The sequence below is a fragment of the Siphateles boraxobius genome, unplaced genomic scaffold (assembly GCF_051911475.1).
Source record: "Siphateles boraxobius isolate OS27281-9 unplaced genomic scaffold, OSU_SipBor_1 66, whole genome shotgun sequence".
Lineage (NCBI taxonomy): Eukaryota > Metazoa > Chordata > Actinopteri > Cypriniformes > Leuciscidae > Siphateles > Siphateles boraxobius.
The window spans coordinates 29,626,137-29,648,664 of record NW_027509193.1 but is presented as its reverse complement, the minus strand read 5'-3'; the positions used below and the strand labels follow the sequence as shown (position 1 = coordinate 29,648,664).

The 22,528-nt window shown below is 40.9% G+C and overlaps 1 protein-coding gene across 1 annotated transcript in view; it reads left to right on the top strand.

Annotated features, from left to right (window-relative positions):
* shisa9b (shisa family member 9b) overlaps window positions 1-22,528 on the top strand; it is a 48,633-nt gene that overhangs the window by 4,465 nt on the left and 21,640 nt on the right.

The following is a 22,528-nucleotide window of genomic DNA, read 5'->3' as shown; positions in this document are numbered from 1 at the left end:
AATCCATGTCACTTAACGCTCAGTTTAGCTCGTTCTGGAAAACACTCCACTGTGACAATCCAATAGTAGCAGATGCATATTCTTCACCCCAGAGAAAGCAGCTGTGAGGTCCTATGGCTATTCATCAGTAAATATCTTCGCCTGCTTGATTCGACTCCTACTGAGAACAGGGGAAGTGGTTAGAGAAGCCCATTTTTGTCATGTCCGGTGGGCTGCAGTAGCACTTGTGTGGATCTATAGTGATCATTTAACATGCTGCGATAGTAATTACCACAGGCTAAGTGGCTGACTAACACACAGAAAGCACACGCACTCTCTCTCACACACACAACTCTATCTCCCTCTCTCTCTTTTCACCTCACTCATGCTGTTATTTCATGCAAATAATACAAATGTGCAGGAAAATATGATAACTAGCGAATTATCACCTTAACATATCCAGTTTAATTTGGCAAGTGTGCTAAGTTCTTTAATAAAATTGATAGCTCTGGTCTGCTGATTGGTCAAAACAATATTTTATAAAACATAGTTCTGCTGATTAGCCAATATTGAATATTATAAAACTGATCGTTCTGAGGCTGGATGCTGATTGGTCAATACAATTTATTATAAAGTGCATTGTTTTGGTCCTGTATGCTGATTGATCAATATAACATATTATAAAACATAGTTCTGCTGATTGGTCAATACGGAATATTGTAAAATGGATATGTCTGGACCTGGAGGCTGATTGGTCAATAAGAAATATTACAAAACAGAGAGTTCTGGTGGATAATATTATTTGGTTAATACGACATCACATAAAATGTATAGTTTCAGTCCTGGATGCTGATTATTCAGTGTGGAATATTATAAAACGCATAGTTCTGGTCATGGATGCTGATTGATCAATACAACAAAATATAAAACATATAGTTTTGCTGATTGGTCAATTAAGAATATTATAAAATGGATATTTCTGGACCTGGATGCTGCTTGGTCAATAAGAAATATTAAAAAACAGATAGTTCTGGTCCTGGACGCTGATTGGTCAATACAATATAAAATGCATAGTTCTGGTCCTGGCTTCTGATTGGTCAATACGAAGTCCAAGACATGATATAGTCACAGCTATTATGTGAAACAGATGATCACCATATCAAAGCTCTTATTATTTAGCAGATTATTTTTGTTGCATTGCAACATTTGTCAGGGACTGTATCATAAGGATGGCACTGAAAGTTTTTGCATAGTAAAATAACGAAAATGGGTGTTCTTGATATTTCTAATATGTAGAAACCATTATTAAAGTAATAAGGCATTCGAGGCTGTACTGTATTGTGTATATGGTCACTACTGTATTCATTAGCTAGCAAGGCCTCTCATACTGTATCTAATTGCAGAAATACAACTTCCCTTAATTTAGCTGAGGCAAAAAATATTAAACAATTCAAAACGATGTAAATATGCCATTTGCAAAAAGATATTTGTGATGAAAAACAATCACAGTGAAGTTTCCTCCATAAATAATGATTAAAATGAAATTTTACAAGATAGGAAATCTAATTCAATAAACTTCAGCCCGCAGACAGCGCTGATTTACTAACATTGTCTCATGGCATGTCACAGTGTTGCCATGGTGCTGAAGGATTCCCGATCTGTGTCCCAGTTGTATTCTGGATGTTTAGATCAATATGCCTCGTGTCGAGTCAAACAGTCACACTTTATTTGATAGCCTTCTAATGAAAGTCAGAAAAGCAGTTGTAGCAGATGTCGTATGCTCTTTTTCTGTGTGTTTCACACAAACACTCCGATGTGCCTGGTAAAAAATGTTTATGTATCTTAATTGCTGAACAAAGTCTGGTTGGTTTTTATTTCACCCCATTGTAATTCAGCGGCCTGACAGCTGTTGCTTTAACAGTGGACAGGGAGAGTAAATTCGGAATTTTGATGGAAGGGAAAAGCTCTTTGTTGATTTTCGGCTGTTATCACAATACATAATGCACGCTTGATTTTTTCCATTGGTCTCTGCTCAATCTCCGAGATTGAAGAAAGGGATTTCGTGGAAAGAAAACAAACCGAGCACTTATAGATAGCTGTCAGCTCTGAAAAAGAGGGGGAGAGAGAGTGAAATCTGTAGTGCACACCCATGTTTTTTCTGCAACAACACTTGAGAGGCAATGGGGAGTGTATGTTAACAGGCTGGCTGAGTGATTGAGCTTTCCGCTGAAAGTGCAAGGGAGCATAGCGAAGCGTCATGCAGGTGCTGCTCCTCTAAAGAGCTGTCTCTACGAACGCTTGGGAGAAAGAACGTTATGAGAGAAGGGCCATCTGCAGGGAACTCAAGACGTGTCGCTGAACAAAGCAGGGAAAACATGCAAACCTCTGGCTTGCTCACATTCAAGGCTCTGCGGCCACAAACCCATTAAAGTGTTTACTTGAGGAGGGCTGACCGGGGCCATACTGGGACCAGGGGTTGACTTGGTCTTGTTGTGTTAAACAAGATTACACTCAAGAAGTAAAGCAGTGAAAATTCAAGAACCATGTCATTCACGAAAGGTAAGAAGAGTGAAGATAGTGTAGAAGGTTAGTGACAGAGATTTGTGTGTGTGTGTGTTCCTGACACTGTTCTGCTCATGTGGGTGACAAGTTTAGATATGACCCTAAATGTACACTACTGATCAAAAGTTTGGGGTCAGTAAGATTTTTAATGTTTTACAAAGATGTCTCTTATGCTCAGCAAAGCTGCAGTTATTTGATCAAAAATGCAGTACAAACAGCAATAGGCCTATTGAGAAATATTACAGTTAAAGCAGTGCCGTGCAGAGGTGTTCTGAAATGAGAAGGCAAAGTCCTCACAGTTTTTTTTTTTAATACATAAAATGTAAATTCATGTCCCAATTACACTTAATGTTGTCACAATTTCCTGGTTAAATAAACATTAAATAAATCAAACACATTTCTATTTTGTATTTTAAGATTACCAATGCTATTAATGTTATATTTATTAAAACCAAGTATAAATCTCATCAAGTTAGTTTCTTTAAGCAGTTTTACATTTATTGCAAAATAGTGTCTAGTAATAATTTAAACAACACATTTTATTTGTGAAATGATGTCCAGCTGTTCTTTTTATAGTTTACTTATTTTCAGATCATCAGCAATCAAGCTTGTAAACACTGTCTGTCACAGGCACAAATATGTCGCATTCTAATGTCACATTTTGTAATATTTGTGTTGTTAGTTAACATATATGCATATAATATTTTCTCATCCGATTTTTTTGAGGAGCCACTGCCTCCCTTGCCTCCTCGGAGGAAACACTCCTGAGTTTAAGATGATTGTTTTTACCTTAAGATACTATAAAAGTCCGATTGATTATGCTAATGTCCATAACCATTCTAAAATTACTTTACGGCGAATTTGCGCTTAATCATGCAATTAATTATGTTCATTAATGTTTTTTAAATTACATTTTGCATATCAATATTGAGTTAAAAATGGCGAAAGTAACTATTCACTAATCGTTTTTGTCTTCAGTTAGCAAGCTAATACCTTAGCCTACCAGCTTAGCAGCACAGTTCCGTCTGGTTAAGAAAACCTCTTTTGATTAGGATCACAATGGTGCTACATTTTTGCTATCAATGGAGAAAGATGCTTTTATACATATAATGTTTTAGATAAACTGTCAAGCTGTGGCTAACTGACGAATCTAGCCAAATCTGGACTCCCTGGTCATTGAGGCAACTGGTTGATTTAACTGAAAGATGGGACTTCCTTATTTGGCATATCTTTCTATGAATGGTCCATCTCCTCCTCCTCAAACTGTCTCACTGCCAAAAAATTCCTGTCACTCTCTACTGTATCTACCCAATAAAGAGGCAAAAGCCCCAAAATACCTTTATTCCACAACACACAGACTTAACATTACGCTTGATATCCGTATTGACAAACCTGAGTCATCTGGTGACTGGAAAAACATAATTAACATGAGTAAATCGGTCACTGAAATGCAATTCATAGTCCCAATCCAACAATCCGGGTCAACCAAGCACAAGAAACTCGGTTTGGCTTGAGTGCTTTATGTATTTGCTGTCCAACCACTATAATTTTCCATTACCATACAGATCAAACTTGCACAATTAGTCTGTGAAGCACAGAGTTCTGCTGTAAAGCTCAGGCCCAAACATTTACCAGCACATGCTGAGAGTCTGATTTTATTTAAACAGGTGACAGCAATAATATATAATTAATTCACCCCAGAGCCAGTGTTTGTACAGCACACTTTTACTCATGAGAATCTGCTTAAACTCAGAATCCGATGGGCAAAGAAACTATCGGTGACTCATTGCTATGCCAGTTAACCTAATCAACTTTCAGTCTTCTGTTTACACACCAGATCTGCTTACAATAGTTTTTAGAGAGCTTATAGGACTAAATAACTGTTAGAGGTGAAAAGTGGCATAAAATGAATGAAAATGCAATACCGCATGGAGTTCGTAAGACTGCAGCTGAGTTAAAAAGTCATAGCTGATGAATCTGTATTGTGCTTAGAGTAGAGAAACACAACAGAAGAATTTTTTACCTGGAGTGAATATTCCTGTCAAAAGTCCTTGAATTCAGCTGTGGTTTAGTTACACAGACAGCTTTACCTGGTTTGCTGCACAGCTTGTTTCCATGGAGATGGTTAAAGATTTTGCTGACCATTGTTTTTCTTCCCCATGCATGGAACAAAAAATACAGCTGAAAAATATGGCAAAATAAAGCATGATAATGGGATCAGATGGCTAAGATTTATGCCAGATGCATGTTGCAAGTGATTGCCCATTTAGCAAGATGGGAAATAATGAGCTGCTCATAAACTTGTCCACATATTTGCCTCAATATGACAGACACCCGTCACGTAGTTTCATCATGTCACAAACTTTGCTTCCAAAATATTTGCCAAAAATGTGTCAATAGGAGGGCAGTGAGGAAATGGTGAGGAGCTACAGTGTTCCCTTTCGAGGGAACTCGCGATGCGTCACTTGACGCTTTGGGAACGCCCCCAGCGTGCATGCGTCTGAGCATCAATGTCAACTAGTCCAATGGAAAGAATGAGCGTCACGGGCGGGTGACGTCATGACCAGGAAGGGATAAAGGCTCACCCGGTGAAACGCGGCATTAGCTTCTGTGTCTCAGCAAGCGATCTGTGTCATTTTGTCTCTGTCTATTTACTGTTGTCTGTTGCGGAAAAGGATGGAAACTAAGCAAGTGTACAAACAGTGTGTTTCTCCCTGCCCGCGTTATTTAACGGGTGGGGACACACACGAGCTTTGTGTCGTTTGTTTGGGAGTGGAGCATGCGGTCTCAGCCTTCGAGGGGGCTGAGTGCCAGCACTGTGAGATGTTACCGCTTCGCATGCTCCGCTCTCGCCTGTCACTCTTTGATAAAGTGAGTGGGCAGGCTCGCGATCCACAGGGATCAGGACCCGCGTCTGCTGAGGCGGCGCGGAGAATGCATTCCTGGGGATCGCAAAAGGATCTTTCGGAGGGGTTGGAGACGGGTCCGAGGGCTCTTTCTCCTTCCTTACCCGAGAGATCCAGTGCTCTCTCCCCGGTGTCGGAAGCACGCTCTGCGGTTTCTTTCGCCCGGGGAGAGAGCCCTCCACTACTTTGTTGCTCTTCCTCCGAGGAGGTTGATGTGATGAGTGTGGAGAGTGTAAGCACACACATGGGGGAAAGGGATTCACAATTTATTTCCCCAGCATATGATGAGCTGGTGGATGTTATGTCGCGGGCTGTAGAGAAGTTAAATATTGAATGGCCATCTGAGAATAAGGGCGCTCGTCCTAAAAGCAAATTAGATGAGCGCTTTTTATCTTCAACCACATTATCTCCACCACGAGGGCTTCCATTTTTTCCCGATTTACACAATGAGATTTCAAAATCGTGGGATAAACCATACTCATCACGTCTTTTCAGCCCTCATGTTAACACTTATTCGAGAATAAGAGGGCTGAAAGAGTATGGTTATGAGGCGATGCCCCAGGCGGAAGAGAATTTAGCCAGTTATCTTTCCCCTGGTCCCGCATCGTCTCTGAAAGCCTCGGCTTTGCCCACTAGACCGCTTAAAGCCACTTCGGTGTTAGTGGGCAAAGCTTATACGGCAGCAGGTCAAGCTGGAGCATGTCTGCATACTATGGCAGTGCTCCAGGCTTATCAAGCTGACCTGCTGGGGGATCTGGATAGTAGTGAGGGAGTCAGTCATGACGAGATTCGTGAACTTCGTCGGGCTACCGATCTTTCTCTCAGGGCTACTAAGGAGACCGCCAGAGCAATTGGGCGGTCTATGGCAGCCTTGGTAGCTACTGAGAGACATTTATGGTTGAATCTGTCTGAAATCAAAGAAAAAGATCGAGCTTTTTTATTAGATGCTCCGCTTGAACCTTCTGGTCTCTTCGGCGACGCAGTCCACGCGGTCGTCGAGAGATTTCAGGAGTCAAAAAAACAAGCGGACGTTTTTAAAAAGTTTATCCCTCGCCGGGTCCAGCCCCCTGGGGCTGCTGGGCGTGAGCAGCCCCAGCCGTCAAGCTCATCATATCGTGTGCATCAGAAAGAGAGTGTTGCGTCTCGTGCACCTCCACGTAGAGACTGGAGACAGACGCAACCCTCTCAACCGAAGTCTTCTAAGTCGAAGCCGGATCTGAGGACCGTTCTTCAGGCGAAGAAGACTTCGGTTCAAAAAAAAAAAAGGTCCTGATGTTCACGCATCAGGCCTGTGAGGACAGCCCCGACCGAAGTGGAGCGGTGTACACCTCATTTTACGGTGCCCGTTCCATTTCGGGGTCCTCACGAGACCGTTCTGCCAACCCTGCCACCCTCGGTGCTTCAGGGCGCAGCGGTCTCCAGCGAGTCGCTGATGCTATGCTGCGGCACAGCATCGGTTTCGCGCCCTCTGAGGGGGGCCTTAGAGCGGCCAGTTCAGGTAGTTCCTGCCATTATGTTTCAGGCTCCGGAATTGGCTGTCTCGATAACACCAGAGACCAGCCTCGAGAGGCTGGTTCCCTTAGTAAATTTTCTGGCAGCGTGGAAGCTTCTGCCGAATATTTCTCATTGGGTCCTGCAGATTGTAGAGAAAGGATACAGAATCCAGTTTGGTTCTCGTCCTCCTCGTTACAACGGGGTGCTGCCCACAGTGGTGCATCCCGAGCAGGCTCTGGTAATGGAGCAAGAGGTAAAGGCCCTGTTAGCAAAGGAAGCTATAGAACAGGTGTACTCACCCGACAGAGAGTCGGGTTTTTACAGCCGTTATTTCATTGTTCCAAAAAAGGATGGGGGGTTGCGTCCCATTTTAGATCTTCGTCTGTTGAATCGTTCAGTACAGAAACTCAAGTTCAAGATGCTGACACTCAAACAGATTGCGACTCAAATCAGATCCGAGGACTGGTTTGTCACGATAGATCTGAAGGACGCCTACTTCCATATCTCCATCCTCCCTCAGCACAGGAAGTTCCTAAGGTTTTCTTTCGGGGGCAAAGAATACCAATATCGGGTTCTTCCTTTCGGTCTAGCTTTATCACCCCGCACGTTCACGAAATGCGTGGATGCAGCTCTAGCCCCTCTCAGGCTTCAGGGCATACGTATTCTGAACTACATCGACGACTGGCTGGTTCTGGCGGAATCAGAGCAGTCGGCGGTTCGGCACCGAGGTGTCGTTCTCGCTCATATGCAGATGTTGGGGTTGAGGCTCAACGCCAAGAAGAGTGTTCTTTCTCCAGTACAGAGAACCACTTTCCTTGGTGTGGTATGGGATTCAGTGACGATGCGGGCCACTCTATCGCCCGTTCGTGTAGCTGCTATCCTGACAGCCACCAAAGAGCTAAAGCTAGGCCAGTCACGCACTGTGAAACAGTTCGAGAGACTGTTGGGTCTCTTGGCGGCAGCGTCCAACGTGATTCCTTTTGGCCTGCTGTACATGAGACCTTTACAGTGGTGGCTAAGGACCAGAGGGTTCTCCCCGAGGGGAAACCCACTTCGTATGATCAAGGTCACGCGGCGGTGCCTTCGTGCCTTAATTATATGGAGGAAACATTGGTTCTTAACCCAGGGTCCGGTATTGGGAGCTCTTTGCCATCGTGTTACGATCTCGACAGATGCTTCCCTCACCGGCTGGGGAGCGGTAATGGAAGGCCGCTCGGTTCAGGGTCTGTGGAAAAGTCATCATCTTTCGTGGCACATCAATTGCCTGGAGATGATGGCTGTCTTCAATGCGTTGAGACAGTTTCTCCCAGACCTGAGGGGCCATCATGTGCTTGTACGAACAGACAACACATCAGTGGTCTCTTATCTGAACCGTCAGGGGGGTCTGCGGTCGCGTCCGCTCTGCAAACTGGCGCACCAGATCCTCCTGTGGTCTCTGGGGAAGGTACTCTCCCTGAGGGCAGTGTATATTCCTGGGGACCAGAATGTGGGGGCAGACATCCTGTCGAGGCAGGAGCTGAGGCCAGGGGACTGGAGACTCCACCCCGAGGCGGTGGAGAAAATTTGGGAGTTTTACGGCCAAGCAGAGGTGGATCTGTTTGCGTCTCAGCACACGACGCACTGTCCACTTTGGTTCTCCCTTACTCACCCAGCCCCCCTGGGGCTGGATGCTATGGTGCAGACGTGGCCGAGGCTACGTCTGTACGCATTTCCCCCTGTTGCTCTGCTCCCAGGAGTTCTGGAACGAGTCCGCCAGTACGGAATAAGCCTACTGCTTGTAGCACCACGCTGGCCGAGTCGGATCTGGTTTGCGGACCTGATCCATCTCTTAGACGGTCCTCCCTTGGAGATCCCGATCAGGAGAGACCTTCTGTCTCAGGCCGGGGGCACAATATTTCACCCTCGGCCAGAGATTTGGAACCTGTGGGTTTGGCCTCTGAGGGGGCCCAACTCATAGAGAGTGGTCTCTCAGCTGAGGCTGCTGAGACCATCCTAAGCTCCAGAGCTCCAGCTACTAGGAAACTATATGCGCTGAAATGGAAAGTTTTTTCTGTATGGTGTCACCGACATCAGTGGGATCCGGTTAACTGTTCTGTGAACACAGTACTCGAGTTCTTGCAGGAGCGCTTTACGTCAGGTTTATGTCCTTCCACACTTAAGGTTTACGTGGCGGCCATTGCGGCTTACCACGCCCTGGTTGGGGGTACATCGTTGGGTCGAGACCCCCTGATTACACGTTTCCTTCGTGGCACACTGAGGCTGAGGCCTGCAACTCGCACTAGGGTGCCAGCTTGGGATTTGGCATTAGTACTAGAAGGCCTGTCTAGGGCTCCATTCGAGCCCTTAGATTCGGTTTCAGAGAAATTTCTTACCCTTAAGACTATCTTTCTGCTAGCTATTTCGTCCCTTAAGAGAGTTGGAGACCTTCAGGCCCTTTCGGTTTCCCCCACTTGCCTTGAGTTTGCACCGGGGATGGTCAAGGCATTCTTATATCCAAAACAGGGATACGTCCCTAAGGTGCCGACCTTGATTCCGAGGCCTATCGTGCTGCAGGCTTTCTGTCCTCCTCCTTTTACATCTGCGGACCAGGAAAGGCTGAACCTCTTGTGTCCAGTGCGAGCACTGGATACTTATGTTCATCGGACATCTTCTATGAGGAAGTCCGACCAGTTATTTATTTGCTTTGGATCACCTAAGAAGGGTCTTCCTGCTTCTAAACAGACGGTTAGCAAGTGGATAGTCGAGGCTATTTCACTTGCATACGAGTACTCTGACCATCCGTGTCCCTTGGTGGTCAGAGCTCACTCAACGAGGGGTATGGCGGCCTCTAAAGCCTTGTTATTTGGGGTTTCCCTCCAAGACGTTTGTGATGCGGCAGGCTGGTCCTCACCGCTCACATTCGTCAGGTTTTACAGTTTGGACCTGGATGCTGCCCCAGGTTCTCAGGTGCTTAGTGCTTAGTTCCAACAGACTGACACTCAGGTACTTGGAATCCTGGCGTTTTGGGTATTCTCGTTCCCAAAGCGTCAAGTGACGCATCGCGAGTTCCCTCGAAAGGGAACGTCTCAGGTTACTACTGTAACCATAGTTCCCTGAGAAAGGGAACGAGACGATGCGTCACCCTGCCATACTTCCTGCTTCCCTGTGATCGGCTTGCTTCGACTTTTTGAAGCTAATGCCGCGTTTCACCGGGTGAGCCTTTATCCCTTCCTGGTCATGACGTCACCCGCCCGTGACGCTCATTCTTTCCATTGGACTAGTTGACATTGATGCTCAGACGCATGCACGCTGGGGGCGTTCCCAAAGCGTCAAGTGACGCATCGTCTCGTTCCCTTTCTCAGGGAACTATGGTTACAGTAGTAACCTGAGACGTTTTTTTTGTATATGAAAAGTCTGAAACTAGGAACGCACAATATATCACTAGCATATTGCTTACATGTATATATTTATTGGCTGATATTGTATAGTTAATTGTGCTCACTAATGTCATAATCTAATGCTCACTTACAGGTATTCTTTAAAAACATTAATAATTCAACAACACTGTTAAATGTAAACTTTTGCAGATCTCAAAATATTTTTTTGGTAACACTTTACAACAAGGTTCATTAGTTAACGTTAGTTAATTACCTTAATTAACATTAACTTAGAATGAACAATACTTCTTCAGCATTTATTAATCTTAGTTCAACTTAATTTAAACATTTAACTAATACCTTATTAAAATCAATGGTTGTATTTGTTAACATTAGTTAATGTACTGTTAACTAATATGAACAAACAATGAACAGCTGTATTTTTATAAACTAACATTAGCAAAGATTAATACATACTGTAACAAAAGTATTGCTCATTGTTAACAAATGTTAACTAATGAACCTTATTGTAAAGTATTACAATTTTTTTTTATGCTGGGCATTATAATGTTGTGACTTTTAGCATTTAAAATGGTTTTCAGGTTAATGGTATGAAAATAATTATCAGCTTATTGAGCAGTATTTTAAAATCAATGCTTCTTTATCTGAGATCTATCGAAGCTTGTTTCATCCATGAAAAAAAAAATCTTTTTCTCAGAATTGTGAGATATAAACTCACAAATGCGAGTTAAAAAGTCAGAATTTTGGGATATAGCTTAAAAGTTTATATCTTGCAATTCTGACTTCTTTTTCTCAGAATTGTGTGATATACTTTTTTTCCCCACACAATTGCAAGTTTATATCTCGCAATGTTTTTAAAAAAAGTCAGAATTGTGCGATAAAAGGTCGCTATTACCTTATTATTAGTTTTTATTCCGTGGCAGAAACAAACTTACTGCACATAAAGATCACATTGCAAATCTGGAGTTGAACATTTTATTTAAACCCGTGAATAAGCAGCAGGTTTTGGGATTTTGATTTCATATTTATTTTTTTGTTAATTTTATAACAGAAATGGTTATAGTTTATAATGTAGAGAAAAATAATCAATTGCAAAAAGGACGCATTTTCGCTGGTGATCTCAGACCTCCTGACTCCATTCTATATCAAAGTACCATGGTATCACCATCATCTGACACCTTCGCTATACCACAATGCGGTAATTTGAATATTGCTGAGAAATGAGTGGCCATTTAATTCTTTAAATTCTGGTGACTGAGTGAGATGTATCAGGGGATGGTTTGAGAGCGCAGCTGAAATTACTGTTATTGATTTTAATGAATTTAGGCAAGGACGGGTAGAGCCCAGGCAGTCAGATCAATTATCGCATGTTAAACAGAGTTCCCTCTTCCCTCTTATGCCCCCCCACCAGAATAATTATCAGTTCATTTCCTGCCAGTCGACGTGCTGACAGGTAGGTGGCTATGAAAATCAGCGGCATCCAAGGGAAGGCTGCGATGACTGGCAAGCAATGGTGTGGACTTCTCAGATCGCATAGGCTCTAAGCTAACACATTATAATTAGAAAAAAACCTGCACACCATCAAAAACAAGCAAAACATATAAATAATCCTCGATTGGAGCTGTGACATGAATCGCGCGTCTGGCTCGTCGGAGGGAGCATGGAGCTCACACTGCTAAAGCAACTGTTGAAAAGATGAGAGCTGAGAAAGCCTGCTTTTTCATCGGGCCCAAATTGGCTCTTTGAGAGCTATGTCACAATAGGGGGTGGATTGCTTCAGACCTTCATACATCCCACCATCAGTCAAACACTCCCACAGCTTGAGCTGAAAACGGCCATACATGATTGTAGAGGAGCAGTTGCCCAATTCATGTTAAAGAGGTCACGTCACTGGAAATGCAATTTGATCTTTTAAGATCTGTTTGAAACTAAGACGCAAAAATGACTCATTCTAAAATCCGTCAGAATCCCAAAAACTTACATGAGACCATCCACGTTTACACGTCAGCATTGCCTATTCTTCAAGGCTTTGAAATAATGGATGATGTGTAGCACCTACAGCTCTGCATATACTTCTTATGAAGCCAAAGAGCGGCTGGTCAGAAAAGAGGATCTTTTTGGTTTATTTCTAACAAGATCCTTGGTCATTCCAGTCTTAAACTATCAGTTTGTTTGGTACGGAGCCACTCATGACATGCAGAGGAAAATATTGGTATCGTGGCCATGAATTAAGTATTTGTTCCCATGACTTATGTATTGCAGATTATTATACTGTAATATACAACTATATACTGCACATAGAACAGAAAACAAAAACAAAAAGATTGTTACCACATTTTATTAATTCATTATATTGTTAAATCGCACGTCATGTGCATAGTAGCATAGCTAATTAATACAGTATGGTATCTTTCATTTTAGTGCAGGTTATTTTGCAATCTTGTTACATTTGATGCAAAATTTGTAAAGGGAAAAAGTAAGTAAACTATTAGGAACTAATGGAAGACAAAAAGTTGAGTGCGGGGCAGTTGAATCAATAATTCTAATTAATTTCCCATTGCTCAATAAGACTATACACACAATATTCTGTGCCTTTGCAGATTAATTATGTAGGTTTCTTATATTTCTTCTTAAAATGCTTTTTATATTTCAAGCGGAACTAAAAAAGTGAATAATCACCTATTGAACAGCTCAGTGGGCTAATTGTAGGCATATATTTTTTGATTCTTGCATTGCTTTCCAAATGTGGATTATTGCTGTGTAAATTTTCCAGTATTAGTCCAAATGTATTCTGGAAGCATAATGGCACCCTACAAGAGCTATTGTGCAGAGCCGTCATAAACGGCATAAAAATCATTCTTCACTTTGTGTTTGAAGAACAGCACAGTTAGAATGACAGAAGGGCATTCAAAGTCCAAATCAATGCAGACTTTGTCTGTAAACAAGACAGCATCATTAGAAAAAATAGCATCTTGAGAAATGCCATTTCAAAGAATGTCATTTCAAAAAGCCCAATTTCACAACCATTATACTGACTCCATACAATTAAAGGAAGGTAATGTAAAATAAAGCAAAACAAAACAAGACCTCTTTGTCCATTAAGGTCTGTCTGTGTTTATATTTAAGCATTTATGTCACGGTGCAAACATGCTTCAGACTGCGCTCAGCAGGGGGGCATTTATTTTCAATGGGTGGGCACTAGGTATGGGGACTTTTTATCGGATATCAGATATCCTATATTTATTATTGCTACTGCCTTTTCTGTTAGCTATTACCATGAAGTGATGCAACCCATACAATAAACACATAAACCATTACACATTGTTGCAAGACGTGCAACTCTTAAGAAATTTTATTAAATAAGGGTTAAATAGGCCTATACAAAAAAATTGCAAGACCGACTCTGACCACAGCTTTATTATAAACAAAGCTAACGAACATGCACACAGTCTCTCACTGACAGGATAAAAGTTTAACTGCTATCTCACTGGCGGAAGAGAAAAAAAGCTACACATCTTTATTCTGCTTTGCTCTAACATAAGCGTTTACAGTAGCCTACAATTAAAAAAGCATAATGTAGTTACCTTTATCAAAAAAGTTGACCAGTTTTCATCTGTTTGCTTTGTTTTGAATGCAGTCAGGAATCTCGCGCCAACTGAAAGTCATTTCATTCATGTATTAACGTGCAAGTGATTGGGGGGGCGGCAGGTGGGTTTTCTCACAGCGCCACACTGTGGTTTTAGGTCGGCTTTATTATAATTTCAGCTAATGAGCAGTTTGTAGATATATATTTTTATTATTTCTCACTGAAATGTGAATTAAATTAAACTGATATTATTTTGTAAATTATATCATAATTCAATTAGGGGGGGCATAAAAGATATTTGGGGGGGCATTGCCCCCTAATGCCCCCCCATACCGCCGGCACTGGCCATCCCCCTGCCGTAGTGGACGACTGACAGGTGACTGTGTGTTCCTGTTCCTATCATTTGTCCATGGCACAAGCCTCCCTCTGCAACTGGAGCACTTACGGGAGCATGGCCTCTTTTTACCGTAGGTGGTCAAGCAGGGGAGAAGAATTTCCTCTCAACTTAAAAACCATGTCATTGAGTGGATGTCAGACCACTTCCTCTCAGTCAAAATGTAAGCCCAGCGGTGATGTACAACTCCTGAAATGGGTCAGTCCAATCTGGAATTTATGGCACCGCTGTAAGAAATGGGTCTACATCACTTTTTTTTTTTTTATTGGTCTACATTCTTCAGTGGCAGAATTTAGTCCAGAGGGCATTTCATCTTCCAGAGTTTCTGGACTGAGTGTTTGAAGCGTTTACCTTCGGGGGAGGGGGGGGAGGGGGGGGGGGGGGGGGGACGGGGGGAATCAGGTTATAACTATGTTTAGCATTTAGAGAGTATTCAGAACAGACAAACTGAGGTGTTTATTAATGTATGCTGATTTTGAGCTTATTTTCAGTGTGTCGTCTGCCTGTAGTTAGTGTTTATTTACTGCGTCAATTCATTATAGTGAGTACAAATATACCCAGTGTGAAAGAAACACAAAAATACTATAGGGAATTCATTAAGAATTGTGTTGATATTGTCATTTAGCTGTCTGCAATGTTTTAGCATTGCTTCACTAAATGTTCACTGCGTACAAATGCTTGTTACGGAATTATGTGTAATTTCGGATAAAATGTTTTGATTCTTTATATTGTCTGTATTCTCCGTTATTGTTATTTCTGTGTGTGTGTGTTTTTTATTTTTTTATTGCTGTTTGTTCTAAGCAGGATCCTCTGATCAGCTGCGGGATGGCTCCAGCCCTTTGATTGATGCAGGTTTAAAACTATTGCTTCCACTGTCTGAAGTTGAGCTGTTGTGATTACGTGGCTTTCGCATTTCTCCTGTCTCCTCTCCCTCTCCAGCTGACAGACCTTTATTGTACCTGATTTAGATTCTGTTATTTCTTTTATTTTCAGTGATGGTGTTTTGTAGGGTTGAGCTGCCCTTTTCTTTGAAATCATATTCGTTCTGTATTTAGGGTAATTTCCTGGATTTTGATTTGGATACTTCGAGGGAAGTTAGTTTGATATTTTGTTAATTATCTGTTTTGTTTGTTATTTTGGGCCTGGGGTCTTCCTGAAGATTATACACCCACTGGTTTATGTTACTCTGGAAATACTCAGTTTTACCTATGTTTATTTTCTTCATCTTAATAAAACGTTTAGCGTTTTTCTTGAATTTTGGACTCATAGGTATCTTTTGGTCTGACGACTGGGCGTGGGAGTCATATCTATTTTCCTTTGTTACGATTTAACCTAGACAGATCGTAATAAACTGGGGGCTCGTCTGTTGCTTTTGATTCATTTTTGTTCGTTAGGCCATATTTTGTTTGCTCGTTTGATTATTATTTTTTCTTTTTCCTCTCGTCTCCGGGGAAAAAAAATGTATAGGATATCTTACTGGTGAGTACACTATTTGCTAAATGCATTTATTGTTGTTTCTGATTGGCAGTTTTTACTTGTGTAAAGGAGTTGGAAATAGTTATATAATGGAGTTTAGCATTGAAGCCTTTAGACTTTCACCTACTTTGCAAACATTAGAGAAATGACGTAAATCTGACTTTTTTTTGGTGGCTGATTTTTATGATATACCTGTTCCAAGAGCTAGGACAAAGGTTGACTCATATTTTAATGCGTTTGAATGTATAGGGGAATCTGTCCGCTTCTACTTCAGTGAAAGTTGCTTGGGAAAGAGCAGGATGTATGTGCCTCTGTCAATTGAAGAGAGTCTTGACTATGATGCATTAAAGGCGTCTGTGCTCAGAGCCTATGACTTAGTCCCAGAAGCTTATCGTCAGAAGTTTCGTTGTCATATAAAAGCTGCCAATCAGACGTTTGTGGAGTTCGCCCGTGACAAGGGAATTCTTTTTGATAAGTGGTGTCAATCCAGTAAGGTAAGTGATTTTGGTAAACTTTGTAAATGGGTATTACGTGAAGATTTCAAGAATTCGTTATCTGATAGAATTGTGGTGCACCTAAATGATCAGAAGGTGACCACATTTTCACAGGCCGCTGTTTGTGCAGATGAATTCGTTCTAACGCACAAATATATTTTTTCCAACTAATCGTTGGGAAAATTCTCAAATTAGTGTGGGTAAAAATGTGAACTATTCGAAAACCGTAGTCAGACTCCTACGGTGTGTGGGATACACTCCTGTAGTCGCCACCGTCACCTAGTGGATTGGCTGCAGACACACCAACAGAACTATAAATGTGAACAGCCGCGATAGCCAATGTGGAGATAGCAATAGTGTTAAGGTGCAGTCATATTGGTGAAATTTTGGTGGAATTTTGCAGCCAAAATGGTCCATGGTCTACTGTAAATAGTGTAGCACTGTATAAAGCTCAGCTCAGACAGAAGTCACTGGTCAACGCGGTTAATCTGAGACCAATTTGAACCAAATCTGCGTGGGGAAATCTGTCGACCTCCCGAAATTCACATATTTGTGGAAATTACTTGATTTCGTCTGCAAAATTTTTAGTTATAATTAGTGCACAAAAGTGACCTTAAATGGCATTTTCTCCAAAAACAACACTAGATTTACAAATGTGTTATGCATTTTTTCTTCATCAATGAAAAAATGTTATTGTTAAACTGTGAGCTCACCATTAAGTGAAACAACGTTTAATGGCACTTTGATGATATGAACCCAAAATTTGGGGGGTTTTGCCACACTTGAAAATGCAGTTTGATGCAAAACATCAAACCAAATAGCATCTGTAAACAAATAAACTGTAAACTCATATCTAAATCTACAAGGCAGTTGTTTTTAGCATTTTCAAGGTATTTTGATTGCTCCATTAGTTTTATGTAGCATACTATGTCACATTTTTCATTCCCATGTTATGCCCTCTGGTCACTGTGGCGTGGCGCATTGAAAATCAAATAACATGTTTCTGCTGTTATCCATTTTTTTCCGATCCCAGTCTGTCTGTCTCTCAAGGCTGCATCGGTACAATGTGAAGCCATTTTCCGCAGAGGAGCAAACAGTAGTACTAATAACTTTGGGAATATTTGAAGGTGGGTAATGGGTAATGCGGTGCCGATCTCTGTCCATTAATATTTATTGAATTTGAGGATGTGGGGATATTGAATATTTATGGATAATAACCACATGAGGCAGTACCATACTGATGATGTGGTACAGGCAGTCATGACTTTTGGAAAATTGCATTTGTTTGCAAAATAATTCAAGAAATACTGGTCATTTTCAATAATTGTGGCCTGAGACTTTTAACATTGTTGATCGGCACAATATCAACCTGTCTTCCAATTCATGGCAGAAAGTTAAGTTAAAAGCTAAGCTAAGAGTTTAAGTTCAGGTAAGCTAAGCTAAGCTTAGTTAAGAGTTTGGAAACACTTTATTTTGATGGTCCCTTTGAACATTCTGTTGACTATAAGTAACTTTGCAACTACATGTCAAAAGCAATCATCAAAGTATTAGTAGACTCTCTGCTTAATATTTGGTAACTCTTTATTGTGATGGTCCTCCAACAGACACTCAACTGACTATAAGTAACTTTGCAACTACATGTAAACTTATTCTAAACCTAACCTTACCAGTCTACTAATACTATGCTAACACTCTAATGAGAGTTAGTTGTCATAGGTGCAACGTTACTTATAATCAACAGAATGTATTAAAGTGGGCATCGAATAAAGTGAAACCAAGAGTTTAAGTTAAGTTGAAGGAGCTCTCTGCAGTGGATACATTGTTCTGCTGGAATACACAGAGGAAAAGGACAGGCTAAAAGTTCAAGGAATGCCAGAAAATGAAACATGTATGCCAAGGCCGCCACAAGGCAATATTACCAAAGAGTTGCAGAAGATATGCTCACAGTCTTATTTATATTTACCAAATACTCTATTATTTACCCTGTTTACTGGCATTTCTTGCTCTGACTGAACAGAGCACAGCACTGGCTATGAAAATAAAAAACATCTTGAGGCTTGTAAGGCTAGAGTTTGAGGTCTCCTCAGCCTGTCAGACCCAAAGCAGGGAACCTTTAAAGCTTTAGGAAATAATGTCATATTTTGTTTTCAGATACTTGAGAAAAACATTAAAAGACATTGGGTCCTTTTTCATTATATCAAATGTCAGATGATGTGTTGGGATGTGTGCAGTCCACATCCATGTTTGAGTCTGATACATATTGGGGTCCGTGCCCATATGTGGCATACTTATCCTAAACCAATGGGCCACTGACAGCACAACATCCAAATTTCCTGGGGAGAGATGAATATGCAGACGTGGGTTTCCAAATTTAAGATGGCTGCCCACGTGTGGAGTTGTGTTGAGTGCGTAATGAGTCATGTAATGGCAGATCAGGAAGAAATCAAAGTCAGAGCTTGTCTTGTTTTCTACTGGTATTATGCTTTTGAGTCACATGATAAGCTTTTAAAAAACACCAAACAAGGAATGGAAAGGGTATTCATGCATGACAGAAATGGCTTCAGGGAATTTAAGAAATACCTAACAACACAGTGTAGGTGCACAAAGCCTTCATTATGATATAGTGGTGGTGAAGATTGAACCACATTTCCACTGTTCAGCACCCAGAAAAAGCTTTTACACATGCTTTTGTGGATATTTTCCAATAATGTTTTTGTCATTTCGAACACTGCAGAAATCATTTTCTTCATCAACATTTTTGTCTTGTTTCCCCAGCCTACGTATCCTTAAAACAAGATACATTTACTTGAGATAAAAACTTTATTAGATATTAAAAACTTTTCTTAAAGTCCCCCAGTGGTGAAAATCAAGCTTTTAACGCTGTTTATATCTATGTGGTGTTTTTTTAATGTGTTTTAAAGGGACACTCCACCCATTTGCATTAAGAGGTCCATTGTTAGACAACCAGTCATACTATTGAATGGTCGTGCAACATTCTTTCATTTTCCCCTGAGACGAGAGAAATCTACTATTTACCTTTTTCACTTCCTCCTACAATGACGCAAAAATCGTCATTTGACATCATTGTAGGAGGAAGTGTAAAAAGGGGGGATTTCTGTATAGACTACAAGCACAAATTCCCACCCTTTCAAACCCGCCCATAGGGGGTTGTGCCTAATGCGCTAACAGAGCTATCACAGATCAGTGGGTGGGACTTCACTTGCAGATACTGAAAGCAATATCAGCCATCTTGTTTATAAGCTAAGCTAAGCGCTGTGGATATAGGAAGTTACGACAATGACGGAAGAAACTAAACATGATATGGAATAGAGGATTTTGAAATTCTGCTGCTCGAATCCGCTGTTCGTGGCTATCTTTACGAGCCGCAATATAGTGAAGAGCAGCTGAGGCTGATGGAGGATCAGGAGGCGGCTGCCTGTCGCGGACGAGGAGCCCGGACTGGGTCGAGCTGAGGCGGGCTGCTGGTGCGTGTGCTCTCGCAGTGCGCTACGGACACAGATAGAGTCCGTCTGCTGCAGAGAATTTCAACGATCGCAATTTCTCCTGGACGAAATCTCTGAATCAGACGACCACACGGACGTTTGTGTTGTGATGTGAACCATCCTAGTTTCGCCTGACTGAACATCCAGGTATCATGCAATAATTCACCATATAGAAAGAAATACAAACGAGTAATTCACTAATGAGTTTGCCAATGTAACGGGGTTCGTTGTTGTGGGAAGAAGGAGGCTGGAACCGGCGAACATTTGAACGTTTTAATAGTAAAATAAACAAATACAAAACAAAAGTATAAGCCAGCTGGCCACACACAACAGAAACAAAACATAAAATCAGGCCTGTTCCTTTTGTGCTTCCGCTCCTCCGTGAGAGATATGAGACCGCTGCACAGGTGTCATTCATTATCACTCGCGTCGTCCTCTCACGTCCCTCGCCCTCGTCCTGCTCGCCACAGCCAACTAACTAGACATTTTTTGTGAAATGAATTTCAAACTCATTTGGCAGCTAGCCTTCTTGTAGACGGAAGAGTGATTACTCTGATGTTTGCGCTGTTCTGGATTAGTGGGAGTGGCTTGCGGAGCTGTGGCTTGCGGAGCTGCATTGTGGGAGTTGTTGTCTTACATACAAATGCGCCCCAAAGTTATTTTCTGTCTTTTCTCGGTCAAGAGGGCACCAAATTCAAAATTTCTTTTACATTTGGACTACATATATAACCCACTTTCAATAAAGATTAATGTTGAAATGGGTGGAGTGACCCTTTAAGACAAACCATGTGTAAATTTATAAGCCAACAGCATTGCTGAGTATTTTCTCCTTAAAACTGCAGTGAACCAAAGACAGTCTCAAAAATGCGCTTTGAAATCGCTGGTGTTTCTGACGTCACAAACTACCTTGTAACCAATCACGTGTGATCGTCAACGAGTGTATCTCTGAGCTGGTGTGAGTGAGTGGAGGCGGGGCTAATTTGCATATTCACAGAACGTAGTATACTATATGAGGCAAGGGTGTAGAGTTACATTCAAGCTATTTTAAGGCATTAATCATTATTGTGATCAAATATGAGTTTTAGGGGTTAAATGATTGACTACAGGGGGACTTTAAGAGAGTGCATGTCAGAGAATATAATTGTTAATTGGCAAAAAAAATAACAGTAATAATTTTGAAACAATCTTGCTATCGTTGTTAGATTTATGCTTAAAGCAAAACCAAAAATGGAAAACAAATTGGTAGAATATTTTTTTCTTTTACAGCAAACAAAATATTAAGTTGATGCTGCCAGTAAAATGTTTCTAACTTGTTGCAGGGTTAAGAAACTGACAAAATGTTAAAATAACTTTAAATTGGTTTTATTGTTTACTCCCCCTTATTTTATTACAAACCTGTATGATTTCTTTCTTCTGTGGAACATAGTTATCAAAACTGTTTGGTTAGCAACATTGTTCAAATATCTTCTTTTGTGTTTCACAGAAGAAAGAAAGCCATTGAAATGTTGAGTTTTGGAATGATATGAGGGTGAGTAAATGATTACAGTATTTAAATTTTTGGTTTTTTTTGTTTGTTTTGTAACATTTTAGTCTGGTTTTCCAGAAAAAGTATCGAAACATGCTTACGATAAATTTAACAACTGTTGTTAGGCTAATACGTTAAAAAAAACACACAAAAAAAATCAAAAGTTGTGCTTGAGTAAAATTATTATTAATTTTAAAGATGTACATATTTTTACCGAAAAACAAGTCAAAATACTGATTAAGCTGATACTGCCAGTTAAAATGTTTCTGCTCTGAAAAAAAATTGTGGGTTTATTTTAAGGCAGACATTTGACAGTTAGCCCGCCATCTGTAAGAGGAGATGCTGAAGGTCATAACACACCTGAAATTAGAAGAACCACAGACGAACACCAGCCAGCCTTTCAAATGTCCCTTACATACACGTATCGTAGCAAGATATCCACATCCTTTCATATGAAAGGCAAATGTAGTGGAAAGATGATAAATCCATTATTTCTGTTTCAGGTCGGTTCCAAAGTTTTCTTTGTGTGACAATGTCTGTGCCCTTCCCAAGTCACTATTGTGTTTAGATCCCAAAATACTCTATTGCATTTTTAATGAGGCCTTGCAGACTATCTGTCTGTTTTTGACACACTTTGACTCATTTGAGCAGGTATTTTTGTGTCCTTCTACTTTAAAGGAATAAATTCAGTTATCGTTAACTCACCCTTACAAACCCTATAAAGGATAATTTCCCCTTTTTAATGGCATTGCAATTAATAGGCACTAGAGGTTTCAAAAAGGATCATTTCACTCGGCTAACCTTATTATTGATAACATTTTGTTGACGTCTCCATTAGAAAGATATGAGCTAAGAATCTCATTTATTGGTGTCTTACAGCTACAGAAGATATTTCGGATATGTCAAATGTGCCTCTTCATCCTATTTAGTTAAGACTGTTTTTTATCAGACACAACATGTGTTTTCATGCCCCTCTCTAAAGTAATTAGCTTGGCACTGATATCTGTTTTTGACCAGTGGGAAATAAGGCTGTAATTAGCCCAATTTCTGTATTCATTATCTCTTTTTATCACTGAGATACAGCATTAAGTGGGCTCCCTCACACTAAAACTTGAGACCACAAATATTGGATTTGGATGGGTTTTTTTTTTAAGTTCTTTTGAACTTAAAAAAAAAAAACCTCCTGTTTGTGCGGTGTAATGTACTTTAAGTACATCCCAGATGCAAAATTA